Source organism: Hipposideros armiger, unplaced genomic scaffold, assembly GCF_001890085.2.
Source record: "Hipposideros armiger isolate ML-2016 unplaced genomic scaffold, ASM189008v1 scaffold_28, whole genome shotgun sequence".
In the NCBI taxonomy this organism is placed as follows: Eukaryota; Metazoa; Chordata; class Mammalia; order Chiroptera; family Hipposideridae; genus Hipposideros; species Hipposideros armiger.
The window spans coordinates 5,446,497-5,459,077 of NW_017731378.1; positions in this window are offsets into that span (position 1 = coordinate 5,446,497).

Here is a 12,581-nt window from a genome sequence, read left to right on the forward strand (position 1 = left end):
ATATATATATATATATATATATATATATATATATATATACACAAACCCAGAATGTAGGACATTCTAAAGATAAATGCCTTGGTCTCTTCAAAAAGTCATATATATGACATTAGGCAAGTTAGCTAACATCTCTAAGCCTCAATTTCCTCTTTTGTAAAATGGAACTAATAATAATATCTATCTCATAGGATTGTGGTGAGTGTTAAATGAACTAATGTATGCAAATAAATCTATGCAAAATTAATCTATGATTGTTAAATGAACCAATCCATGAGTGTTAAATGAATTAATCTATACAGTGCCTGGTAAGAAAGTGTTTAATAATATATAGTTTATGTAGACTATATATTATTATGAATATTTTAGAACAATGGCTGGATGAATATATACCTGAATTGTAACAATGGTTATTTTGCAGGTGGTAGGTTTATGGGTTATTGCTACTTTTTTCCCTTGGTTTTGACAGGATTTCTAAATATTCTCCCATGAGTCTATATTATTTTTATCTCTTAATAAGAAAACACAGAAGTTAGTCTCCCTTGACTAAAAATACTCAGGTGGTTCTCACTCACTAGAAAATTGGGGGTATAAATGGGATGAGCAATATTAATGAAATGTGTAGAGTTGCTTGTGGTAGCTCATTACAATGCCCCCACCTCCAATGAATCCCGCCTTCTATGTCCATGCTCCTTTGCAACGTGGCTTTGGTGATCTTCCCATCCATAAATGGAGTCCAATTTTCCACCACTTGAAACCAGGCTGGCTTTGTTACTTGTTTAGATTAATAGAATGTGACAGAAGCGATGCTGTGTGAATTTCAGAATAAAGACCTTAAGAGACCTTGCAGCTTCTGTACTTTGCCATCTTGACATCCTGAGATGCCCCATGCTGGGCAGAAGCCCAGTTTAACCTACATGAAGCATAGCCATTGGGCCCCCACAGACAGCCAACACCAACTGCCAGACATGGAATGAGACCATCTTGGACCCTCCAGCTTTAGGCAAGTGGTCAGATGGCTACAGACACATAAGTGACCACAGCTGAGCCTGAAAAAGAGAAGTCCAAATTGTCAACACACACGATTTTGAGACATAACATTACATTGATATTTTAAATTACCATGTTTTGGGGTGGTTTGTTACACAGGAATAGATATCTGAAACACTGCTCTTCATAGATGCCCAGACAGCTTCTACTTCACAGGGGCCGCAGGAAGAAGGGATTTCTCTCCAAACATATTAATTTTAGGGGCAGTTAGTACAGAGTTAAAAAAAAATACTTGCTTTTATTTTTGCTTTGTGACCTGAACTTAAACTAATGTAAATCTATACAGTTGTCATTGTTAAAAATGGAATTAAAGATTTCCTCAACTACCTACCCCAGGGGCGAGAGTCCTCATTTGTAAAAGTCCAGTGTTTGAAACTTTTCAGAAATGATGTTTCACTGTCACTTTCCTGTTGTATGACCCACATTTTCTGGTGGTATACTGGCTGGGATATCACAGGACCAAACATTTATATGTTCATTTGTTACCAAGTGATATAATCATTTAGTATTCATCTGTTCTGTTGGGGTATTACACAGATTCATGGAAATATCGTCTTGATGGGTTTTGAGCCATGCAGAATATCTCTTCATAAAGAAAAAAAATGAAAACAAATGACCAATAAAAACACCAAGGATTGTATAGACTTAATTCATAGTTAAAGAAATGCAGTTTCAGGCAATGAGGTTCCAGACTGCCATGCATAGCTGTTCAGTTTAAGCATTGTGCAAAGATGACTGGGCAAGGGGAGAGTTGGGTAGAAATGGAGTTCTAAATAACAAATTCTATGTTCTGGCACTGACTGTCTATCTAAAAGGTTGGCGAAAGGATGGGGGTGGAGGGAGTGGGGTGGAGGGATTGAGGGAGGCAGGAAACTTTTAAAATTTATTCACCAAGAAGGAACACCTTTTAAAAATTCACAGAAAGGCTCTGTAGGTTTGTAGGGGCCCTGTGAAGCAGTATTTCCCATCTATTATTATTGATGCTCTCCCATCACCCAAGGGAATAAATCCTTCAGTCCTGAAGCGGGAACTGGGTGGCACATCTAGTACCACTTCTGTAGCAAGGCCAGCGTTCTGTCATGCTACCCAATGACACTTGAAGTTTGTCTAATGAACCCCCACACAGCCCTTTCAAAACAGCTGATACAGCTGAGAACAGCACTGGCTTTCGGGCCTTTGCTCCTGATTCTGGCTTCTTATAATATTAAAATATCGACCAACACCACTTAATTGCTGGTTTTCCCGAGTGCTTAACTTCTCATGTTAAGCAAATTTGAAAGATAAAATGTCTTCCGTATCAGCAACACCACTGCTCTTTTTTTTTTTTTTTAACACTCTCATTATTTAAGACCCACTGAAGTGGTTTTAAATCCTCTGGTTAATTTTCTACCTGCTCTTGGGAATTAAGGTAATACTGAATTTTTCCTTCTGTGTAGCACACAAATAAGTAATACTGTGACTACACAGAAATCCTCATTTTTTAATTAAAAAATGGTGTTTTATTGAAGCTGAAGAAGCACACCACCCTATAGTTCTTTTATATTAATAATTGAGCGAGTTTGTTTTGTCAGCTCAATAGGGTAATTTGAAAATAATTCAGTTGGTCTGGTTTACAGGAGCGTACCACATTGCAAATGAGTTTATCTGGAGAATCTGGATGCTATCAAAACACAATAGAACATAACCTCCCTTTGAGAAAGTAAATCATGCAGCTCGAGGGGAAGACAAAAGGAAAGCCCTCTGGGAGAGAGCTGGTTCTGAGTTTGTTGGTTTAGCAAGATTGGTTCTGGGGTTGGATGGCAGTAATACTTGGCTTCAAAGCAGTCTTGATCCTTCAGTAATTCCCTAATCCTTGTTATTATGTGAAGCAGCAAACATTTGAAAGGCAAAGCTGCAGAATGGAATTAGGATGGTCTCCTGAGTGTGCATACAGGCTCAAGGGGAGCGAATGACTTGGAGGAGTCCACTTGAAGCCTAAGTTTTGAGGAATTTAGTAAATACCAATTAGAAAAGTAAAATATTCTACAGATATCAGTACAATTGTTGGTGCTAACCATAGGTACAAAACCCACAAAAGTGGCTTCCATATTTTAGGAAGAGTCACTAAAAGGGGGAGGTCTCTCCCACTTAAAGGACATGTCTGAAATGCCATGGACTAGGACAGAGCCTAAGACAACAGAAAAGGTAGGAAAGAGAACATGCTGGATGTTTAAATTGACAACACTGAGGCCTAAGTTCGAGGCCCACACTGCTACTGCTTTACAAATCATCTCTATTAAAACAAGAGCAAGACGTCTCTTTGGGCAGGCAGACTCACAGGCTCTCGGACTAGCTAATGAAATGTGGACTGGATTTCAGCCTCTCCCTACCCCTTCACTGTTATGCTTTTGTGTGGTGCACAAAAGCCAAACAACTGGCCTTTCCACAAGCCAAAGCGAAATCTCGAAACCAGAATTCCCAATTTGGCTGGTTTGGGTGTGATGTCATTAGAGTCAGCACAGTTTGAACACAAAGGTTCAAACAGAAAATCACTTTTCCAGCAATCAGGCATAGATCAGGGTGGATAAGACTTGGCAGCGAGGCCATGGGTTGGAAATCAAGGTACTGGTATGTCCAGAGTGGAATAAAGATGGATAGGAGAACGCTGTCTCTAGGGGTCAGGCTTTAGGAGAGGATCTGAAAGGAGAATGACGACAAGAGGTACCTGGGAAACTGGTCAGTATCCTAGTCTGTACAATGCTATAGTTAAACACCATAGTTTTTATTCCAAAGTTCCCTCATACTGAAGTGATATGTCTGAGCTGAGACATGGAGGAATTGAATGTGTGTCAGGGGACTGGGAATTGATCTTTGATAAGAAAACCAAAACAAAACCTCCATTTGGTTTTGGATGATGACAATAAAGGATAAACTTGAGTTCCACTAGACATGAGACAGGATATAATTTCTCAGTTTATCCACTTCAGCCCAATGTTTTTTTAGGGCCTGGACAAATAAACAGGCAACTTTGAGTCAGTATACTAGAGGTATGTTCTGTAGTTCAATTTAAGATCAAGTCAGAATTTAAGGAAACATGGAAAACATTCTATAACATTCAACATCTCAGCATACATCACTGCTATTACTTTCCAAGTAAAAACACAGTTTAAGTTTTTTTTTTTAAACTTATGTTGTCATTGGTTATGATCTTAGGGACTTTAAAATAACTACTGAGATGCCATCTAAGTTATTTAACTGTTATCAGAACTTTTCAAATTTTTAAAGTGCCATTAGACAAATTTAAGATATTTCACTTTATTACCAGAATTAACTGCATTCCATATGAATTTTCCAGTTAAAACTATCCTGATAATAACTCTGCAATTTTAAGGGCCAGAATTTCAGTTACTGAATTACTGAAAGGTTAGTCTGGTTTTCTTCAAACCTGGTCCATTGAACACCAATCTTGCAAGACAGCACTTTAAAATAAGATTCTGGGGTTAAAACTGAGAAACACTGGATACTCTTGAGCAGAAACACAAAACACATCAGCCCATTAAACATACTGTAGTAAGAGAAACTTTAAAACTTTAACTAAGAATTTCCCAAAGTTATGTGGCTATAGTATTTGTTTTTAAAGTAAAATTTTTATTTGCTTTACATTGTTCCAGTTATAGATTGTTGCTTAGCAAACTTCCCTGAAACTTAGTGTCTTAAATTAACAGCAGTCGTTTATTTGGTTCATGAATCTGTAATTTGGACAGGCTCAATGGGGAAGGCTTGATTCTTTCTCACCTGATATAAGCTGGGGTAGTTTGACTAGATGCTGGAAGATGCCTTTAAGGTGGCTCGCTCCCATGACTGGCAAGTTGCTACTGGCTGTGAGGTGGGAGCTCAACCAGGAACGAGGGCCCGGAGAGTTATGTTCCTTTCCACACAGGTCTCTCCACATGGGCCTCTCCATGGGGTGTTTNTCCCAAGCCAACTCTTAACCAACGCACCACTTGGCCGGCCCTAAAAGAGGTCTTTGAAAATAGTTAAGTACTATATTCAAATGTCTGTTCACTGCTGTGTCCTCAGCAGTTTCTGGAACAAAGTTAGTGCTCAGTAAACATGTGTTGAATGAGCATTAATAATAAACAGATGTTTCATGCAAAGTAATATTTCCTTATATCTTAGCAGAGATAGCACCAAGAGACCTGTGTGCTGCCATTTCTTATATTGCTCAGCAGTGACAGAAGTCACTAAATTATCTCAGAACTCCTGAGTGTGGACACTCAATCTCAGAATCCACTTCAATTCAGTGTTCTAAGCAGCCATTTCCAATCTATTGTGGGCATACAAAAAAGAACTTATTTACCAATAGTGCCTTAAAATATAATAAAACCTATAGCATTTAATCTCTACTTGATTGAGCATGTGGTACTGTAATGAAGGAGATATTTAGGAATCAAGGGTTTCTTATTTCCAAAGGTAAATATCCACAGGAGGGCTATGTAATAACTGCCAGCACACAGAAAGCCCATTCTGTTTAATTGGTTTATTCTTCTTATATATTTCTTCAAAAGTTGAAAATACAATGATATATGTTAAGTAAAAAGCAACAACAGGCCTATACAAATTTTTCCTCTTTATTAGTAAAATGCTTTGTTCATAAATTTATTATTATATTGCTAGCTGGAAATAAGAACTATGAGCATAATTTTAATAATTGGATTAAAAGGCTTTATTTAAAAAAATCATTCCAGCAAAGCTAATCGAATCCTCTATTTCTGATAGCTAGAAATTGATGTGAATTATAACAAGACATCCTCTCACAAATAAGAACAAATAAGCACTAAATTTACAAATTACTTGTAAAGTGCAAAATTTTATTTTGTACATGTATATTGCTTCTCATGTTACACTTGCTATTTTCACATCTCTCCTGTTGTTAGTCTCTGATTTCATGTAAAAAGGGAACTTGCTGAGTTTTCTTCCCAAACATTTCCACTTGCTACTTCCTTCCCACTTACCACAAAACTCCTGCCAATTTTTGGCCTAGAATATACATAATTCAAAGATTAAAGATAGAAATGTAAGGTGCATGTCACTGGAAGGACATGTTCACTTACTGAGAACTAGGTGATCAATGAAATTTAATATCTTGTATCAAACCATGAACACCTTACACTTGGAAAGATTTTGGGTTTTATTGTGGTCCTTATAATATCTGTCAGTTCCCACTCTGACTCCTTGGAAGAATGAATGTGCTCTGACTTTGCACTCACGCTGCTAGGCTTTTAGGAGATGTGTCATAACATTAAAAAAATTCAGATGCTATTTTCTCCACCAACCAACTTGGCCAAAATCAAGTCTTGAGGTTCTTATAAAAGATTAAAATTTCAAAGCTAGTGTTTTGCAGTGAAGGGCATACATCATGATTTTGTTCTAATCTGCAACCACCTGACTGGCTCAAGAAACAATCATGGCCAGGAACCAGAATCTCAAAAACTGTGAAGTCATTGTTGCTTTTCAATTTTGATTTAGCCCATTCAAAATCTATCAAGTAAGGAAATTTGCATGGTATACTATTATATGAAAAAGGGAGTTTACAGTACATACATANAAAATAAAATAAAGTTCTATGTAATTTAAACATGCGATGATGGGAGAAAACAATTACTAATCATACTGACATATAAAAGTGTAGAATGCAAACCTTTATATGCAGTATAACCCGTGTAAAAAAAAAAAGTTAATGCACAGCCAAAAAGTCCTGTTTGGAAATATAGAAAAATTTTTACCGATGGTTATAGCTGGATGGTAGAATTAAAGTACTTTTTATTTTATTCTTTGTGCATTTCTTCATTTTCCACAATGAGTACACCGGTGTCACCTACACAAATAATACTAATTAAAAATAGATTAGTTATGGTCTTGTTTTCACAGGTGTATGTGTTTGTCAAAACATAAAAATGCATATTTCAAACATGTAGTTATTGCATATAAATTATACCTCAATAAAACTATTAAAAATAGAGGGATCTTGAGAAACAAAAATCATACTAACCCTTTTATTGGAAGAAGGGTTTTGTTAGGTCATTTCAGGGTTGGAGGGCAAAATGGTTGGGGAGAGGGTATGTGGATATTATATAGACACCAACATGACCTCTGCTCCAGATAACCTCCATTCATTCAAAGGATCTGCCTTCCTATTATATGTCAGGAATGTCATCAGGTACCTGGATACCATGAGCAACAAGCCACTGCCCTGAAAGTGCTTCCTTCTGGTAGAGAGGAAGGTAGGTGGCTATCTGATAGATTCCAGCCAACGCCCACATCGCCCCACCAGGCATTCTTCCAGTGCTGTCTAAGGGGCTGGAGGCAGGTCAGGAAGCCAAGGCCTTAGTAAGTGGTTCAGATGAAGTCACAAAGTGTGGCACCGGGATTACAGTTGTGAAGTGGCCAGAAGATAGATTACCCTCAAGGAGTGTCGCAGTCATCACTGGAGAAGTGGGCTTAAATAACTTTTATATATCTATCTATGTCTATCTTACCTGCACACTTGTAACAACAGCAAGAATTAAAATTGAGCGTTTGCCAGATCAGGCACTGTGCAAAGGGTTTACATCCATTGCCTCATTTACTCCTCTCCACAATGTAGAAACTGAGGCTGAGAGGTTACTGCCTAAAGTCACAAAGCTGGTAATCTCTGGCTCCAAAGCTGCAAACCACCACACCTACTCCCCTCTCATTGTACTGTGGGACCATTTAAGAGCAAGAAAGTCTACTTTCGGGATCCAATCCGGACAGCTCAGCTTTCATGCTACACATTTTCCCAGATCCAGAATGGAGCCAGCATCCGCCAGCACAACCAACAGGGTCGTGCCCACCGGGGCAACTTCACCAAAGCCATGGGCTGACAGGATTTAGGGCTCAGAGGGCAAAGCTGGAGCAATCCTCAAGCAACGCCAAGCTTAAGCGTCAACGTCGCAATCCGCGCCGGACGCCTGCTAGCCCCTCTGGGACACCAGCATGCTGAGCTCAACGCGCGTGCGCGGGGCCAGAGAGCACGCCCCCGCGCGGGCGCGCGGTGTGCGGGGCGCGCAGCCGGGGGAGCGCGCGGGCGTGCTGCGGCGTCGGCGTCGGCGCGCGCTCCAGACCAAAACGGTGTGGGCTGGGGAGAGAGCGAGGCGGCGGCGGCGGTGCCCCAGAGCCGAGGGGACGCGCGGGCCTCGCGCGGCGGGAGCAGACAGCTGCGGAGGGATCCCTGGGCTCGTGGCCCGAGGCAGGAGAGCTCGGCCTGTCGACTGCCGGCCTCAGAGGTCGCCAATTGCGTCCCTCTCCCGGAGCGGCCGCCGCCCCTGGAGACTCTCCGTGACACGGGCCTAAACCGCGGCGGCCGCGGGCGTCCGGACTGCTCGGACCCTTGGGGCCGAGCCGGATTGGGACGAGCGTCCGGGCAGGTGCCGCCTACCTTTGGCAGGCCCGGGGCTAGGCGCCCACCGCGCGGCCCGCGGGCCGGGTTCTGCGGAGGGACCGCCTGCGCAGCCCCCCCCCCNTTTCTTTACAGGGAAAATTTGAACATTTCTTTTGGAAGATAGCTACTGACATTACTCTGAAAACATCACTCCCAGCACTCAAGGCTTTCCTCTCTCACTAGGTCAATTTCTAAAGGGTTATCTCAAGAATAGTTTTCGGTGGAAGCAGGATTCTCAACGAATTTTGACAGACAAGCCTTTGTTTCTGAAATCCTAACTGTATTTATTCACTCTTCAGTCACAACTGTGTCAGAAAAATGGACACAATTTCTAGTATATGTATGCGGCAACTGAAATTAGGGGCATGATGAAAGTAGAATTTTACAGTTGCAAGGACTCTTAGACATCATGTTGGAGAAGCAATTCGCTGCCGAAATTTTACCCTAGCAGTTATCCTATTTTCTGAGTCACCCTGAATTGTTTCATCTCCCTGAAGCTACCCCTGTTAAAAGTGAAACTCCTATGTAAGCCTCAAAGTGTAAAGTAGTGATGGGCTCACAGAGCTAGTTAATGACAGGACAAATAATTTTGAGCCAGTGCTCAAAACTGGCACATTCAACTTGTTTGTCTTATGAAACAAAGATAGAAGAACTGTAGTATGTAAAAGTATGGAGCAATAGAACAGCACAAAGGCTTTTATCAACTCCAAAGGATTGGTTGCTTGAACACTGCAGCTAGTTAATGTCTGAATGAAATCAATGACCATTCAAATCCTTAAAGTTCAAAATATGTTACAGTATCTAGATTTCTAAACTGGAATGTGAATGCTTCCTGTAAAAGAAGCATGTCTATACAGTTTTCATTTTTTATTTCCCCCAGATTTGGATAGTTAACACTTGTCATTACACTGCCAAATGTTTATGATTCATTTAGCTAGGGATGAGGAGAGGGTGGGAGTGTGAGTGTAACAATTCTGTATGACGCAGAAAGGGAGATGAAGTTGAAGGGAGGATATTTTTAGATTCCCTTTTTGAAACAAAAATAGCTTATCAGGTGATTTGTTTACTTTTAAAACAGGAAAAAATGACCAAAAATTCAATTCGGAATTTTCTGAATGACACATAAACCTATTTCAGGAGAATAATTGTCATAATTGCAGGTTACTTTTAAAAAAACCTGAAAAATTCCTTTCTAAAAATACAACTCTACAAGGATAGACAAATGTTATTTATACCACAGAGTACTTGTACACCAAAGAAATGTACTACTTCCATGTAACCTACACCGTAGCATATAATGAACTTACTAGTAAATTTACAGCTTGAATTAGAAATAAAGAAGGGGAATGGAATTCACGTGTAATTTGCTTTCACAAAGTATAAAGTTTTTTCATTTTTATTCATTATGCAACACAAATTTATGGAATAGGAAGACACTGGGCTACATGCAGGAGATGTAAAGATGAGCAAGACACAGTCCCTGCTCTCAATATGCTCTCAGTCTAGAGGTAGAAACATACATACACCCTCACATACATACTCAGTTATATACATGCCTACCCTCAAATACCCACATACACATATATTCACAAAGATACACACATATTCATACACAAACGCACATACACACTCCCATACACTCACATATACTGTACACACACTCACATACATATTCACATATAAACACACACACACACACACACACACACATTTGGGAGCTAACGAAGTGGAGATAGTGAGTAGAGTACATTTTCAATGAAAGAAGGAAAGGAGAAAGAAACCTCTGGGGCAACAATTCTGTGAGATAGCTATCACAGAAGCTCAGTAAGGCTAAGCAGACAGTCTTAGTGGAGTTGTTAAATGCTAGGGAGTATGGTTTACCAAGATCTGGATTCCAGCACAAATCTGTCATTCCTGTCTCTGAGGTCATGACCATGCTATTTAACTGTCTCAGTTTTCCTCGCTTTTACCTGGGGGCTGTCATAGTACCTACCTCATAAGGTTGATACGAGGTTTAAAAGAGATGATGGGTTTAAAGCACTTAGCACAGTGCTGGCACGTAGTAAGTACTCAATGCACACTCAATTTTTAATTTTTAGTGATATCATTATTATCAGTGGTGGTTAGTTACTGGGTAAATGGTGAAGATAGCTCTCCCCTCACTACGCTGTTAATGAGAATGTTTTAAACTACTTTTAAGGTGAGTGGAGCCAAAATATTGTGTATTAAATGAATACTTTACATGGCTATGGGTTAAACTTCACTTTTAAAGGTTTAAAAATTCAAGGAAGCCAAACTATGATTTACAAATAACACACAAACACCTAGATATCAGAGTCATTACTGGGAAAATTGGAATCTGTCTAAATGATATCTCAGCGGTATTATTAAATAATTTTTATGGTTATAACTTCATGGGAAAAAATGGTGTAACCTATTAGTAACTCCATCATCATGTCACCAAAGTATGTTAGACTCAGTCACCTCATTTATACAATACTAACAACACCATTTGATATTATTCATTGATATGATGAGGCAATTCATAAAATAAGAAATAAAAGTGGCCAATATACATATGAAAAGTTGTGACATCACTATGATCAGAGAATTGTAAATGAGAGGAGGTTATTTTGGGCTATCAGCTTGGCAAAGATTAAAAAGATGAGCTAATATCTTGGTGCTATTGAGGGCGTGGTGAAACTGGCACTCTCACACATTGTTAGTAGGAGTATAAATTAGTACAACATTTCTAGTGTCCAATTTGGCAATACAGGTAAAAAAATTCTTAATATGGTCTTTAACTCAGCAACTCTGCTTCTTGTATTTTGTCAAGGAAATATAATTAGAGAAATACACAAACATGCTTGTATATGCACGCTCACTGAGGTGTTGTTTATAACAAAAAATTGGAAACCACCTAAATGCCTACCAGTAGAGAAATGCTTAAATAAATTATGGGAGAGCTATACTCTGGGACTCTATGAACCTATTATAAAGCATTAGATAGATCTATTTGTTCTGGCATGGAAAGATGTCCATGATCCATATTGGATTCCATTTTTACATTAAAAAAGTGTATGCATAGAAAAAAATCTAGTTATATATCTATATATCGAACTTTTTAAAAGCAGCTTTATTGTGGTATAATTTACATAAAATTCACCCATTGTAAGTACACAATCCAATGGTTTTTAGTAAATGTATACAGTTGTGCAATCATTACATACTACAATAGAGTTTTAGAACTTTTTTGCTACTCCCATAGTTCTCTCGTGCTCATAGGCTTAACTTTAACAGTTAGGTTGGGGGTGAAGTTGGGTAAAGGGAAGGAAGGATGGGATAATTACAGATAACTTCCTAGTTTATCATTTCTGTATTATTTGAATTAATTTACAACAAGGATATACTATCTTTTTTTTTTTTCTTAAGATTTTATTGGGGAATTGGGGGAGAGGAACGACATTGGGGAATCAGGGAAGGAGAACAGACAAGTTGCTGTCCTTTTGTCCTTCAGTCTAGTTATGGAGGACGTTGCTTCACTGGCCCATGTTGGTATTATCATTGTGTTCTTCCCAGGTGAGGCAGATCAGTCGCTGGCCACTGTACGGCGACTCACAGCAGCCCAGCTCCAGGTCGAGCTGTTGTTCACCATCTTAGCTGTAGAGGGTAGTGTCACTGGCCCTCATGTGGGATCCAAACCGGGACCCTGCTGCTCAGAGCTGGAGTCCCAAGCCAACTTTTAACCAACGCACCACTCGGCTGGCCCAGGATATACTATCTTTTAATTTGGGAAAACAGTGAAGATTTCTCTTTTTGAAAAGAACAAAAAAAAAGAAACAGACTTAAACCCTTTGTGACCCAAATTTTCTTCTAGTAATTTGCCTAAGGAAATAACAAATATGTGGAAAAGGATTTGTGAACAAAGATATTTATCAATGTTTTATCTAAAATAAAGTTCTATGGGCCGGCCAAGTGGCGCGATGGTTAAGAGCTCGCTTGGGATGCCAGAGGGCCCCGGTTCGGATCCCACATATGAGGGCCAGTGACACTGCCCTCTACAGCTAAGATGCTGGACAACAGCTCAACCTGG